This window comes from Cavia porcellus, unplaced genomic scaffold (genome assembly GCF_034190915.1).
Source record: "Cavia porcellus strain 051 isolate PalLab524CR breed Dunkin Hartley unplaced genomic scaffold, mCavPor4.1 scaffold_1, whole genome shotgun sequence".
Lineage (NCBI taxonomy): Eukaryota > Metazoa > Chordata > Mammalia > Rodentia > Caviidae > Cavia > Cavia porcellus.
In genome coordinates this window covers 219,944,946-219,960,695 of record NW_026947484.1, presented here as the reverse complement: position 1 = coordinate 219,960,695, position 15,750 = coordinate 219,944,946, and the positions used below count along the sequence as shown (strand labels likewise).

Below are 15,750 nucleotides of genomic sequence, written 5' to 3'. Positions count from 1 at the left end.
GTTTTGGTCTTGTTTTTAGCCTTCATCTCAGTCTTAGTCTTAGTAGATGGGAGAGAAAGGCCTACCTCTAATGAGGTAATGGAAAATCTCAAAAGGGTGATACCAAAAATTCCAAGCCTCCATTCACCCCTCAGGGAAGTATGTAAAGCTAACCATTGTGACTTTAATGTTCAAATACAGCTCCAGCCACAGTTCTCAAGCACTCTCCTCTCCTCCAGGGCCCAGCCTTCTCTGACTGCCTACTATATTTCTACCTAATTTAGCTCTCTACGACAGAATGAAGTATAGATACAGAGTATCTTCCTTGTATGAAGCCACAGGGGCATCTAAGAACTATTATCATCAAATTTCACGTTTTTCCTTTAGGAGAGCTACCCTCAGACCTCTCTCCTACATGTAACCAAATGACTTGGCCAACGTCTTAGGTCAGAGCTTTAGCAACAAGTCACGGCCTGGAGGCTTCTAAATCTGCCTCCCTTTGATAGACTTTGAGTCTTTCCATTCAGTCCAAGGAAACTGGCATTGACATTTACAATTTTTTTTAAAAAAGAATAAAACCAAACAAAACAGAACAAAGCCAATCAAAACAAAACAATGAAAAGGATATAGAACTTCAGAACAAGATAATAGAAAATCAACAATGGCTACCACAATGCCTCTTTTCATCTTCAAAACAGCTGCCCATACCTGGAGACCTAAAAAAAAATCAAACAAAACAGAATAAAACCAATTAAAATAAAACATTGAAAGCGATAAGTTCCTCCATACAAAATAATAGGAAATCAACAATGGCTACCATAATATATCTCATTACCTTCAAAACAGCTGCCCATACCTTCAGGTATAATAAAATCAAACAAAACAAAACAATGAAAATGATACAGGACTTCAAAACAAGATAATAGGGAATTAACAATGGCTACCGTAATACCTCTTGTTATCTTCAACATAACTGTCCAGACCATCAGACATAGGAATGTAAAATTAACCAATCAATACAAGAACTAAATTGCTTCTTTTTTTCAATTGTTATCTTTTCAGAAGTTTCAGGGGTGTGACTTCTAATTTCTACCGTGTTTGTGTCTCCTGAACTTGTTCTATGTGGGCTGGAGGTCTGAGATTGTATTTTGCTTCTTCATCTTGAGGTTTCCCTGTGTTTCTCCAGATCAGCCCATTATTGCATCCCAGGTGCTTCCCCTTCGATGCCAGTCCCTCAGTGTAGGTGATTGGACAAACACCTGGATTCCTCATTCCTGGAGTGTTGGAGATGCATGGGGTGGTGGTTCACAGGTGCTCCCCTGATGGCAGTGGGACCTTAGGACATAGCTTCTTTCCCAGACACACAGTGGGCTCACTGGGTTTCTCCAGGCCACTGGTGTGAGGCCTTGGGGCATGGCTTCTTCCTATTAAGTCCATTTGGTTCAACCATTTGGTCCTATTAAATCTGGATTTGATTCAGCTCTGATACTTCTTTGCTGATTTTCTGTCTAGTTGATCATTGTCAATCAGACAATGGGGTATTGAGGTATCCTGTCACAACTGTGTTACTTCTTATTTGATTTTTCATATCTACCAATAATTGTCTTATATAGTTGGGTGCTCCCATTTTAGGAGCATATATATTTATGGTTGTTGTGGCATCTGTGGTATCTCTAGCTATCTCAATGCTTGTTGACCACAATCTTGTGTTATTATTTTTTGCTTCATTTTGTAGCTGTTGGATTGATGTCTCTTGGTCTTTTGCTATTTTAAGGATATCTTTCTTTTCATGATCACTAACTGCAATTCTGCTTAAGATCTGAAATTCTAGCCTTTCCTTCATTTGATCTGTTGCATTATACTTTTGGTGACAGTTTTAATCTCCTAGATCTCTTTTTGTATGTTTCATGGATTCTATTTCTCTCCTATGTTGAGTACTTTTTGTTTCCATCTTTTTCTAAGCTCATCTATTCTTTTATTTATGTGTTCTCTAATATCTTTTATTTTAAGCATCATTTCTTTGGGTTCCTGTGAGATCATTTTCTCTATACCCTTTGTCACTTGTTTGTTTTTTTTTTTTTTTTTTCCATTTCTGTTGCTGTCCTTCAGAAAGTTCCAGTGTTTGACTTCCACCTTCATCTGTCTCGTTGAGTTCTGGGCCTGTCCTGAGTGGGCTGGGGGTCTAGGGCTGCATCCCCCTCTACACTTTGCCATTCTCCACCTTCTTTTTTTCTTTGATTTTGTTTTCTATGTTGATGCCTACCAGCCTCCCATGACAACAGCTCTATTACCAGCACCGAGGTCTCTCTCAAAGAGATGTCCTTTCCTCAGAGATGTCTTTCAGATGTAGTTGGTTCTTTATAGCTATCCCAAGAACCTACCTTCTTCTGGTGTTTACAATTGTCTGATAATGCTCATTTAGATCTCAGAATTGCGCTGGGCATGGAGCCAATCTTGGCCTTTGGATGTAGGGGCTGGGAATGGTTTTCTGTTGATGGTGCTCTCTGTTATAGCCTAGTTCTAACCATTGCACCTCATTTCTGTTCTGTATGCACCGCTCAGCCCCCCTTCCCTTCCTATCTTTCTAGGTTAAGTTTCAATTTCCTGAGAAAGCTGTAAAGCCTTAGGTATCAGTTTCCTGTAACCCGCTTCCCTACCTCTCATCCAGCTATCTGTAATAAAATGTGCTGTTCTTTAAGAAATGCTTAACTTCAAGGAAATTACAGGAAGTTCTGTAAAGCCCAGATGCTACTTAACTGTGTCAGCGATTATAACATTCCTGTGGTTTTCAGTTTTAAAAGCCTAATCTCCCAGCTGTGAGGTGCGCAGTCTTCAAATTGGCTCCTGAAGATTGTGTCACCAGGCCTGGCCTAAAATAAAGCCTTTGCTCCCCAAATTTTAATTTCTTGCTTCCTTGAGTTTTATTCCGGGATCTGAGCTATCACACTCTCCAGAGCCCAACTGCTGACTCCTTCCTTACCGCTGCTTCAGCCACTTCCATGTTACTGGCCTTGCTGATTACTTCATCCTCCAGAGTTGTGTGTATCTGTGCACTGGGCTGTTGTCCTGGGTCTTGGGGTTCCAGTCTGTCTTACACTCTTCCAGCCCACTTGTCCTCCAGGATGCAATGGAGGAGGCCCAGGGTGCAAACTCACTGTCTCCCAGCCAGTCTTGCTATCAGGGATGTAACATGACATTGACATGGCCATGTGCTACTCTACTCACTTCTCTTACTCAAGGTCTGAGCTCAGCTTTCCAAAATCCACCCCTTTCCAACCTCAAGCCTGACCTTCTCCCTCTCCCCCATCTACTATAACCCTTTGCCTGCACCTATACACAGCTCCACCTATTTGTCCCCAACCAGGCCACACAAGATTCTCTTGTGAGTCTACATATTTGCACATGCATGCTGTTCCTTTTGCCTCAAATACTTTCTCCTCCTCCTCCTATCAAGTTCTACCAAGTTAAAATTTCTCAACCTCTGATTGGGGGGAAATTCCAAAGCCAAATCAAAGAAAGACTCTTTGCACTGAGGTGATAAGGAGGCAACATTTAATCTTTACCCTGCAGACTGTTGAATCTTCACACCAGTGGACTGCCTGTGGGATAATTCCACAAAGGCAACAGCTCTTAATTTAGAGTTTAGTTTAGATAGCATTTAGAAGTGGGAGGTACAAAACAATAGACAAAACATTACCTAATTGGTTACATGTATTGAGTTATATACCAGCACGCAGGCTAGTCTTAAACAGATTTGTTGAGACAAAGGAATTGTTTATCATAACATAGAAACACTCCAGGAACGAGGGGAAGGGCCCTTACAAAATGAGCACAGTTAAAAGCATTACCATAATACAGGAAATTTTGAAGAGGAGCCCTTGTACAGTTCCCTTGACTAGGCCAGGTGAAGTGGGACCTGGGGTCCCACTTCTTCTGGCAACATGGAATGGAGCCCCTTCCCTGTGCAGCCATCCCTACTGAGCTCTGGTTTTCAGGAATTTAAAATGCCAAATAACCAGTTTTTCCTCTAAAATCCCAGTTTCCTTTAAACCCTGCATGCTGAAGAACTGTAAAGATTAGAGAGCCTGAGTTCCAAAAGGTCATTTTAAATCTGCAGAGCCACCTGTGACAGGCAACCACTGAACAACTGAGCAATTCTGATGCTCTGCTTTTCTATAAATAGCTCTGCATTGAGAAGCCATGGCCATCGGCCATCCATTCAGGGCACTTCCGGAAACCCTGGAGCTATTCTTTGTGTCGTCAATAAAACTCTGCTAACCCCCTCCTCCTGGTTTACCACTTCATTTTGACCACGAGTTCAATATGTAAGGTAATACAAACACCCATAGGAGAGAAAGTTGGATTTCACAAAACTTCTAATTTTGCCAACATGAGGTAGGATAAAAGAAATACAGATACATAGTAAGACGATAAGGAAAGTCATAATTTAAAAATTGTACTTTTAAGAAGACCTCGACTTTAGCACATGCTTATCCAAAGTTACCCATATATGTATTCTAGTCTTGTTTGTTCTGTTTTTCTTCCAGGTCAATCATATCAAAATCCTTTACTTACCCTAAAGTTGGGCATGGTGACTCAGGCCTGTAATCCCAGCACTCGGGAGGCTGAGGTGGGAGGATCGTTGAGAGTTCGAGACCAGCCTGGGCTACAAAGTAAACTCAAGGCCAGCCTGAACTGCATAGCGAGACCCTATCACAAAAAAGGACAAAAAAAAAAAAAAGATACTGTACTCTAAGTCAATAAGTTAGCTTAGTTGATCATCTAAAAGGCAGAAACCTTACCTTAAGAGAAACAAGTTCAAAGGTTTCAAAAAATGTTCCAAGGCAAAATACCATCTATCTTTTAAAAAATAAAATAATTTAAATCGGGCTGTACCTTTCTCTTATAAGATGAGCTATTATTACTTTTCTGCCTATGGGTGGGCCAAGCCTAAACTTTTTGTAGAGTCACCAATTCCACCCATTTCTACCACACAAAAACACACCAGCTCAAGTCTATTATGCACCTCTCACCTTTTGAGTACCCACACTGTATTTTTTTAAGACTTTACTTTTTAAATACTTTCTCCTGATGCATCCTGCAAACTCCTTTTCTGTGATACTGATATAGGGGCAATGAAACTCCCAACTTACCATGTGTCCCACACAAGATCATGTTTTCTAAAATCAGAGAATTTTAGGAACAAGAGAGGTTAAGAGCAGGATATTTTTATTAAGAGAAAGAAAACTACTGTCTGAGTAACAGAAGGGTCTCAAGAGGGCTGCTAAGGACTCTGTCTTTTCTGGGGACTTTTATAGAGTAAAACCACAAGATCAGATGAATCCAAAGTAGACTGGGAATTTACAAGGTCAGCCTAAGGTAGGACAGAACTGTGGTCAACCAATAAGATTAACTGCTCAAGTAAAATTGTATCAGGAACAATCAGGGGAGGGTTAGCAGTAACTCTTCCTGGAGGGGGTTGGAATGGTGACTCCTCACTTCCTTAGGGTGATAAAGAACTATTTGGACTATCAATCCTGAGGATGTGGGTGCTTTGCCTTTTGTCTTGAGATCTGGCCCACAGCGGAGATGTTTCTCTCTCCCAAGGTTGCAAGGTATCTGAACATCTGCCCTGGCTCCTTGGAGGGCCCAGCCCTGTCTGGCTGCCTATAATATTTCTAACTAACTCAGCTGCCTGTAACAATGTTATTCTAGGCAGCTAAGTTAGGTAAAAATTAATACATAGGTGGTCAGACAAGGCAGTCAATGCAGAAGATAAGAACATAGCAAAACAGTGATGCGGCACATCTGGGAGACGGCAAGGCCTCTTGATAAAGTCACAATGGCCAGACTAGCATACCTCCCTAAGGGATGAAAGGAAATTTAAGACTACTCTGAATTGTTTCTTCCTAGCCAATTAAACCCAAATATGCATCAGATAACCAGATGGGTGACTGGAACACCTAGACCCATTCCTTTCCCAAATGTTCCTGTTTTAGAAATCATAGATAACATCAGGTTAACATCAGCTTATACCTTGTTATGTGCCTTATGCCCGCTTCCCCTATTGGATCGATATTAGTTAAGCAACTACGCTTGTAATCTTTTTTTTTTTTATACTTGTAATTTTGTTGGTTGATTTTAGTTAAACTACATTGCTCCCATGTCATGATTTCAGCCTATAGAGAAATGACCTCTGTTGCAACCCACTTTAGGGCCCCCCTCCTGTCAGGAACTCTCTCTCAATAAACCTTTCCTACCCTAACCCTCCATTTTTCCTTAGAATTCACTCTTCGATCTCTGGGAACACAAACTCAGTGCATCTGACATCTAGCAGGGTGGGAGCTCTGTTTCTCCTATATCAGTACGGTCCACCCTATGAGAGGGGCAAGTCCAGGTTCCCTATCACTGACCTAGGGGACTTGCTCGGACCCTGTCCAGTGACAAATGTATCTCCAAACAAGTTTGTTATTATAGATGCCCCTGTCCCAGCAAGTCCACTGCCAAGCCCATACTTGGTCATAGGCTGCATGATCATGCCCTGACCCTGTGCAAAGCGTAACTGTGGGTACAGTAACCCCTGCTCTTCAGGGAGTTCACATACTCCAGTGCTGGGGGGGCTTGTTGCTGGACAGAGATAATCAATAAAAATATGTAAATATGATCATTTCAAATAATATAATACATCATGAAAACAGTTTTAAAGGGCATAGGGCAGGGAATGGGAGCTACTCTGGGCACATCCTCAGGACCCCCCATTTAGAAGAATAGATGCTGAATTTTGGGGTGGGGGAGGAGTTTGCTCCACAAACCAGAATAAAGTTGCCTGGCTTGCTAAGGGAAATGGCTTTGGGCTGTTCTCTTGAAAGCTTTTCCTGAACCAAGCCCAAAGCTTTCACAGAGTCCTCTCAGGCCATTAGTCAGGCCCTGAATGGTGGAACTGGTCTCTGTGTTTACTAAACAAACTGATGCTATTATTCTGTCAAGATCTGAAGAGAAAGAGAAAAAAATTAGCATAAATTCAAGGCCACCTATTTAATTAAAGCCAGCAAACCAGGGCAAGTAAAAAGCTGAATGTAAAACAGTCAGGGAGAGTATTAGTAAAAGTGAGTTATGTAACTTGAGACTTGCTGGAGACCCAAACAAAGACATTCTTATCTCAAGGTTAAAAAAAGGAATTGAGCTGAGCTACAATTTCCAAGCACTTTTCCTATGAACTTTCTACCAACAGAGACTCAGCATTGGGGCTGGGGAATGTATACACCCCCTTGGGTTAATTAGGATATCTTCCGGGTAAGGCGTGGCCGCCTCCGGGTAGTGGAGTCCTGGCCGGTTAAAATAGTCACCCATTTCACAACACAGCCACTGTGCCAGTTGGAAGCAACCTTTGGACTATGTGGCCAACCTCATCTTCTTATGGATAAAAAACTCCAGAGGTCATGCAGGCTGTTGTTACAGGACAGGGATTTGAACCCTGTGACCCTGGCCAGATGAATGCCACCTCACCACTGTCATGGACCAGCAGTCAGCAGCCGTCACTGGGCCCACAAGGCACGGCCCACTGATGAACTCTGAAGCTACACCTTCTTCTTTCTTTCTGCTTCCTTTCTCCTTCCTTTCCTTTTTGTCCTCTCCTTCCTTCCCCATCCTGCTATGTCCTCAACTCAGCAGGGGCACAGTAGCCTTGTTTTTGTCTTGCTAGTGGCTTGGGGAGTCAGGACCATCTGCAGATAAAATATTTCCTTCCCTTTCAACACCCTGTTCTTCCTGTCTTCCAGCCCACCTGATGGTTCTTCTCCAAGAGCTTTGTCTTCCCCCTAGACATTGTCCCTACTAGACAGTTGGTCATGTTTCAGGCAAAACCCTCAGGGTACTCTTAAAACAGTTTTCAGTAGGAAACAAAGACCTAACATTGAAGACATTTAAAAGATAAAGAACTGGGAACAGAATTTTCCTAACTCCTTTCAATCATAATGTAGGAGAGAGGCAAGTCTATTTGATGAGGCCAGAGGGGAAATTAGAGCTTTCCTACCCCATTGGGACAGGGAAAGGCATCCATCCCCAGGGTCCCTCACCCGCCCTGGCCGGAAGCTCTTTGGTCAGTGTGACCCACACTTGCAGTGATGCTGAAGTCAGTTCACAGCTTGTGCTACCAACCTCATGGGAACTTGCACGTCCTTTATGTCTTCTTTGTTACAATGAAGGAAAGGAAAACATAAAACCCAAACATATCTCAGAAATCCTATTTATACAAATGAGTAGAAAGGAGCCAGGCATGGTGGTATATGCCCTCAATCCCAGCACTCAGGAGCCTGAGGCAGAAGGATTGCCATAAGTTCGAGGTCAGCCTGAGCTGCATAGTTAATTCAAAGCCAACCTGGGCTACACTGTGAGATCCTGTCTCAAAAACAAACAAACAAAAAAGAGTAAAGAGCCACTTCGTAGCCACCAGGTCAGGTAGGTGAGTGAATTATAACTTTAAATCCATCAGAATGTGCTCCAAGCTGGTTTTATGGACAGTCGAGTGGTTTTTTGTTTTCAAGACCTGCCAGGCCAGGTTGAAGGAGGCAAACTCTTTCAAGGCTGCTATGCTCCCAGGGTGTCAGGATTACACAGTCTCTCACTGGACCAAGGGCAGAACTGGCAGTCTCACAGGAACAGAACAAGGCCTTGGGAGAGAGGTTTTTTCCCTGCTACCCTGCCAGCATCCCTAATTATTCTGGCTCTAGCTTTGGGGACTTTAAATGACTAAATGATCAGTCTGAAATGTATTTTGCTGCTCCAAAGAAAAATACTTTCTTGGGCCCAAGATTCTCCATGGGCCCAGGAATTTTAGACATGCTCCTTTTGAGTTACAGTAGTGACTTTTCCAGTACTGTACCACCCCAGAAAAATATGTTAGAGAGAAGGAAAAATTGTATTTTTGTGAGACCCAGTCCTGTATATGGACTCTTCATTTTATTAGGCAAATGATGTTTAAATTTGCAAGGAAATAAAGGTCACCAGCATCAAATTGGATGGTGGTTGCTGGGTTTTTGTTGTTGTTTAGTTTTGTTTTCATTTTTCCATCCACTTATTTTAGAAAATAAGAAGTCATTTTTCCATCCCTTTGGGTTCCCTCTAGGTGGAATGATCTTTTAGATGTAACATCTTTGGGGGTGAGAAGTAGGCCAGGGAGAAAGTACAGAGTGTGTGTCAGTGTGGCTTTAACTTCTAGTGCTGTTTCTAATCAAGAATGAAGTTCCCCCAGGGCATCCAACTGCTCCCAGAGGGCATTCCGCATGGTCAACCAGGAAGGGAGGCAATAGTTAAGGAGGGAGCCACCCTTGGGACATCCACAGGTAGGCTAAGGATTTCCAAGTGCACCTCCAGGGAGCAGCACCCACCTGTCCTAAAATAGCCACAGAAACTGTCATTGACTGTCTCGTTGGGGACGTGGTGACAACATGGCAAGGTCATTAATGCAACATGCTCTCTGTGAGGATCACGAGGAAAAGTTTTATTCTGGTGCTTATAGCAAGGAGGGCTGTGTTTCTTTTGAATAGATGTGCTTTTTGGGTTTTATGGATTCTTGTAAGTAGTCTTAAGAATCCAACCACATAGCATAGGCATGGCAGCACATGCCTGTAATCCCAACATTTATTTGAGAGGTTCGGAGTTTGATTTCCAGTACAAAGAAGAAGAAGAATAAGAAAACGAAAAAGAAGAAGAAGGGGGGAGGAGGAGGAGGAAGAGGAGGAGGAGGAGGAAGAGGAGGAGGAAGACAAGGAGGAAGAAGAAGAATCCAGCCACATACTCTGGATGGACTCTGTGTCTGTAGCTCTATCAGAGCTGACCTAGGGGGAGACCCCCAAATCCCAGAAGACACCTCCATGGACAACCCAGAGCTTCAAGGACTTGATCACAGCTCAGAAGTGTGATGTCCCTTTACCAATTTCTGTCAACATATCTTTTGCTCAACAGTGATTTTTTTCTCATATGAAAAATACATGTCAAGCATCTATTATGCGGCAAAGAGACATAGCCATGAACATGATAGACAAAGATTCTTATTCTCAGAGTTTGAACTCTACTGGGATTTATTGCACTGAATTTGTGGATATACTAACGTAATGAGCAGACAGCTAAAGTGAAAACCACAGAAAAGACCAGATCAAAATGATCCTCAAAAATATAACTGTTTTAGTAGGACAGCTATGCTTGACAAAAATTATTTTATTTATTTATTTGAGACAGGATCTTGTTATGCAGTTCAAGCTGGCCTCGAACTCATGGTGATCCTCCTGTCTCAGCCTCCTGAATGCTGAGATTACAGGTGTGTACCACCATGCCGGGCTGAGAAAGACATTTTTATACAGTGAAAGAACTGGGTATCGGATTTGGATCAGATTATCTGTCTCAATCTGATTCGAATTAGGAAAGGATGTAGGGGAAAGAAGGGCGTTATTCTGTGGAGGCCATGCCCGAGTATGTCACCCAAATCATGATATCTACCTTTTTGTTCCCTTTTTCCACCTCTCTCTCTTTGGGTGTTTTGTTTTGTTCTGGTACCAGGGATTGAACCCACGACCTTGCGCTTGCCAGGCCAGTGCTCCTCCTCTATTGCAACAGTTTCTAATCATAGTCCTCACGTTCACCCACTGAGAGAGGGTGACTGCCTGTGTGTTTTCTGTTTTTTTTTTTTTTTTGGTCTTTTTTCGTTTTTATCGGTAACGGGGATCGAACTCACAACTGCCTGCTTGCAAGGCAGGCGCTTATGCCGCTGAGCTAAATCCCCAGCCCCATGTTTTCTGTTTTACATGAGAGGGGTTTATATCTTGGCCAATGTTAGAGAAATGAGCACAGATAGAAACTCCAAACCTTCTAACCCTTTTCCCATATTCTTCTTTTGCTTTGAAAGAAGGATTTGGTGGTTGTTGTTGTTCTATTTTGGCTATAGCAAGCAGTGTCACAGGCTACAGACAAAAGCGCAGACAACACATTTTGCAATCTTGGAGTTCATTGCATCTAGCTTTGAAGCTATTCTCTGAAGCCTTTAGTCAGGTGCTTCATTAAATATAACATCTTAATGATTGTCAGCTGCAGGTCACACCCTAGAATCCTGTGATGAACAAGAAAAGAAGAAAGAAAAAAGGCAAAGTTAGGGTCAGGTGTGGTGGGCACACTCTAGTTCCACCCCTCGGGAGGCTGGGGCAGGAGGGTCGCTGTGAGTTCAGGCACAGCCCCAGCTACATGGTGAGTTCAAGACCAGCCTGAACTGCATAGTGAGATCCTGGCTCAAAAAACCAAAAAATTATGATATTCCAAAGGCTTGTTTCCTTTTTGCTTCATATGTTAGCATAAGTGTATGGTTTACTTCAGCTTTTTGGTTTTGTTTTGTTTTGTTTTTGGTACCAGGGATTGAACTCATGACCTTGCACTTGCCAGGCAGGTACTCGTGCCACTGAGTTAAACCACCAGCCCTTGATTTACTTCAGTTTTAAGGAATTAATCTTAAATGTATAACTATAGGTAATAAAAGCCATTTTTTTCTTTATTTTGTCTTGTTTCTTTTCTTTCTTTTTTATTTTTTAATACAGGGTCTCACTACAAATTGAAGCTGGCCTCACATCACTATGCAGCCCAGGCTAGAAAACCATATTTTAATTTAATTATTTATTTGTCTTTTTGAGACAAGTTCCGGCCATGCAGTTCAGGCTGGCCTTGAGCTCACTTTGTAACCCAGGCTGGTCTTGAACTCACAACAGTTCTCCTGCCTCAGCCTCTCTAATGCCAGGATTACAGGCATGAGCCACCAAGTCTGGCTTTGGAAAACTATATTTTAAATCAATAAAATTCGAGGAACTTGAAAAACATTGTCTCCTTGTCTTCTGGACTTCGCCATACCATCAACCCACATCTGTACCCATCCCTTCTCCATCCCTGCCAACCTTTCCTGGGCCTCAGCTTGGCTTCCCCAAGGCCAGGCAGAAAGCAGCTTCACTAACAAAGTACTAAGTGAGAGAGACACTCACGTGGCTCACCCCACCCCTCCCCACCCTCGGGACTTGAGACACCATTCAGAGAAATAGCCTTCCCGTGAAATGAGCCATTTTCTTTCTCCTTATTTCTGGGTCAGTGTTCCCCTCCCCTAGACCAAGCCCAGATTTCCTATAGATTCACAAATTCTGCAGATTCTGTCACCAAAGACAAATAAATTCCCAGCTCCACGCCATAATCTACATCCCTCAAGGGCTGGAATTCTATTTCTTCGAGTGTATTTTTAAAATTCTGGCTAATCAATCCCTTCATACTTCTTAGAGGAATGGAAAGGCAAGGCAAGACAGAATGATCTTACTGTATGAAAGCCAAAACAGGCTAAGAGATACTAGTAACATGCCGATTATAATTCCATTCATGCTACATGGTCAAGCCAGCGACATAAATACAAGAGGAGTAATCCCCAAGCCTCTCTTAAGTGGCTGAGCTCTGAGACCTTTGAGCAGAGGACCTAAGGAGTTAAAAAATACCTACTGTCTTCCTGCAGTCTGAAGCCTGGAGCAATTCTTCCTGGTCAATGTGCTGGGAGGCAAAGGTCGTGTGCCAACTTGGGATGCTCTCTGCAAGCATTAAAGGAGCTCTGTAAGATTATACTGGAGCCTAATTGCTCAAGTGTAAAGGATGAAGAGAAAATTGGTTCCAGGCAGTAGGCTTCTGCTTTCTCCAATTGTATTTCTGTGCAATGGTATTTCTGCTCTTTCAATAGTTCTCGTGTTGCTATAAGCACCATGCTGGGTCCTGCACTTCCAGCCCACTGGAAATTATATTAAATGATTCCATGATTCTTAATCTGTCATTCATATGAGTAGCAGAACCCACCAGGTATGTATCACTTACAATTGTCCTGTCCATATGTCACTGTGCATGAACCTTAGCTCAGCTGTCCTGTACAGATTATAGTTTAAAAACTCAGAATTCTCAAAGGCTATTACCATCCTGTCTTAAGTAACCTTATAATTGCTGTAGACGTTGCTTTTTGAACACAGAAAAAAATTTTCTCCCTTTATTTATTTATTTTTGGCTTTTTTAAGATGGAGTCTTGCTGTGCAGTTCAGCTGGCCTTGAGCTCACTTTGTAGCCCAGGCTGTTCTCAAACTTGCAGTGATCCTCCTGCCTCAGTCTCTCGAATGCTGGGATTACAGGCGTGAGCCACCATGTATGGCTAACAATATATTTTTCACATTCAAATCTGAGAGTCCTCTATTTATCAGCACAGTTTAACTACCATGTAGTCTAAGCCTGAATCTGGCATATATCTGTCTCACATTATATTTGTGTGTGTGTATATAAATATATATACACACAAATATATATATGGGGTTCCAAGAATCAAACTCAGGACCTTGTGCTTGCCAGGCAGGCACTGTGCCGCTGAACTAAATCCACGGCCTGCCTCATGTGATATTACTCCACCTAGAGATTATAAAATATAACTATAGTTCCTTCTATTGTCTACCATGGACAGGCGAGAAATTATGTATGATATTTTATTTCACCTTCACAACTTACAATATTAATTCCAATTTTCAGGTGTTGAGTCCAAACTGCAGAAAGAATCAGTAATTTACTCAGGAGTGTGGTTGCAAGCAGCAGAATCTCAATGCAAATTCAGATATATCCAAATCCAGAGACACAGCACACTGCTGAGACTGAGCCAGAAGACTTAGGCCACAGAGACTCCCTGTGCTTCACTCTGTCCATTAAAAGACTGGAAGGAGCCCACGAAGCCTCTTTCAGGAAAAGGCACACAGTGTCCACGAGACAATCGCACTTTACTCCACACAACTGAGGCCTTTTCTGGGGTGTTCTGAACATTTCTAAAAGCCACAGCTTCACTGGAATATTAAAGGGAAGGAAGTTCACAAGGTCAGGTGGGTCTGAAAATGCAACAGTCTATTGGAGAGTAACTAGCTTGTTAGGGAAAAAGGCAAGATGGGAAATAGAAAACAGAGCCAGTAACTATCTTGCTTTTCTTTTCTTTTCTTTTTCTCCTTTCTTTCTTTCTTTCTTTGTTTCTTTCTTTCTTTCTTTCCTTCTTTCCTCTTTCTTCCTTTCTTTTTGTTTTTAGGCAAGGACTCACTGTATATGCTTCAGACCAGCCTTGAACTCACTGCTTAACAACAGTTGTTGGGCATCCACTATTCACTCTGGTAGATAAGGAGGAAGCTATTGTTTTCTATGATAAAACCTCCATTTTCTGACATACTCAAGCAGATACTGCAAGCCTGGGAGATTTGTCAATTTATTACTCATTCTAATTTTGGAAGCTTATGACTTTGAATCAAGCCAGGGATGCTGTTCAAAAAATCACCACACAAACCTAGCAAGCCAGTGTGGAAAACTCAGCAGAGAAAAATTATGTAACCCCTTGACCAAATGATTCAAAGTGGCAGCGTTTCACCTCACAGATCATTTACCCGTTTAATCATAATGTCTTCCAGCCACATGGCATTTCAGGCAGGCCTCACAGAGCAGGTTTGTTATCTCTTGACCCTCTCTGCGGTCCGCCCGCAGCTGGGATGATGGTGTTATCACTGAGCAGCCGCTGGACTATGAGCCAGACACAGAGGGCTCTATCTCTAGCCATTTCCTTAACTGATGTTCTTGGGCAATTTCACTTCCAACTCTGAACACAGTTTTATCTTAAGAGAGCTAAAACACCCACAGCTGGATAAGCAAACCACACGTCAGTTTTAAGACCTACCATTGCACAGGCTATGAAACTAATTTTGAATTCACAGTTCTGTGTCCTTTTCCTTAAAAAGGGTTCCTCAAATCTGAATAAGCTTCAGGACCCAGAAAACTTGTATCAATCTCCCAATGATGCCCTCTCATCTTAATTCCAGGAAGCCAAAGTATAATAGGAATCTCTATGTCTATGCCCATGCTATTCACTATTCATCCTGTGTGTGTGCAGACCCTGTCAGTGTCCCTCCTGGGGGACTGTGAAGGCTCACAAGTGGCTTTCTCCAGGGCATTGCCCTTGGCTGTACAGGAGCCTCTCTTCCTGGAGTTTACACCATCCCCATCTAATACACCCCACCAGGACCTAACTGATGGGGAGTGCCTGCCCCCTGTGCAAAAGGCTGCACCCCTGCCCAGAGACAGGACCAGTCCCAGGGTACAACTCATCCTAGATCAAAGCTGGAACTCAGCTGGGAACACAGCCTGGCTCAGCTCCCTCTCCTGACCCATCCTGTTTTACCCACCTCTCTCCCCTACAGTACTGGGCTCCTACAATGACCTCACACTTGCCAAGCAGGCATTGTGCTGTTGAGCTACATTCCCAGCTTTCAGGGCACCCACCCTAAGACACAATGTGATCCAAAGCATGCCATTTATTTCCTGTGTCAAAGCCTGTCTTTCAAACATAGTCAAAAAGCCTTGAGCTTCCAAGACCCATTGTTGATTAGGACTTGCAGAGAGATGTCAGGAACAGCAGCTGGCTTGAGTTCGATCCTGTGCTCCACACAAGGTCTACAGATTAAGAATTATCAGTGGAGCCCAGGGACATAGCTCCATGGAAGAATCCGTGCTCAGCAAATGCTAGGCCCTAGATTCAATACCCAGCATCATCGGAAAAATATACAAGTAAACAAGAGTTAAAGTACCTTTGGAATAAGTTATAATCACCTTTGGGAGAGTAAAAATAAACATGTTCTTTTACAAAAGCCCACACTGTGATTAATCATCTTTCTGTCATCTCAGAATCTTTCACTTTGGATATTGGAA

The 15,750-nt window shown here is 42.7% G+C and overlaps 1 long non-coding RNA gene across 2 annotated transcripts in view; it reads right to left on the bottom strand.

The window, feature by feature from the left end:
• Nucleotides 1–3,514: 3,514 nt before the first annotated feature.
• The window catches only part of LOC106028291 (uncharacterized), a 34,942-nt gene continuing 22,706 nt past the window's right edge, over nt 3,515–15,750 (bottom strand). For both annotated transcript variants that reach the window (XR_010040675.1, XR_010040673.1), the window contains 2 exons: nt 12,493–12,578; nt 3,515–11,080 (listed from right to left, as the gene is read on the bottom strand). This is a non-coding gene — a long non-coding RNA (uncharacterized LOC106028291). The remainder of the gene's footprint in view (nt 11,081–12,492; nt 12,579–15,750) is intronic.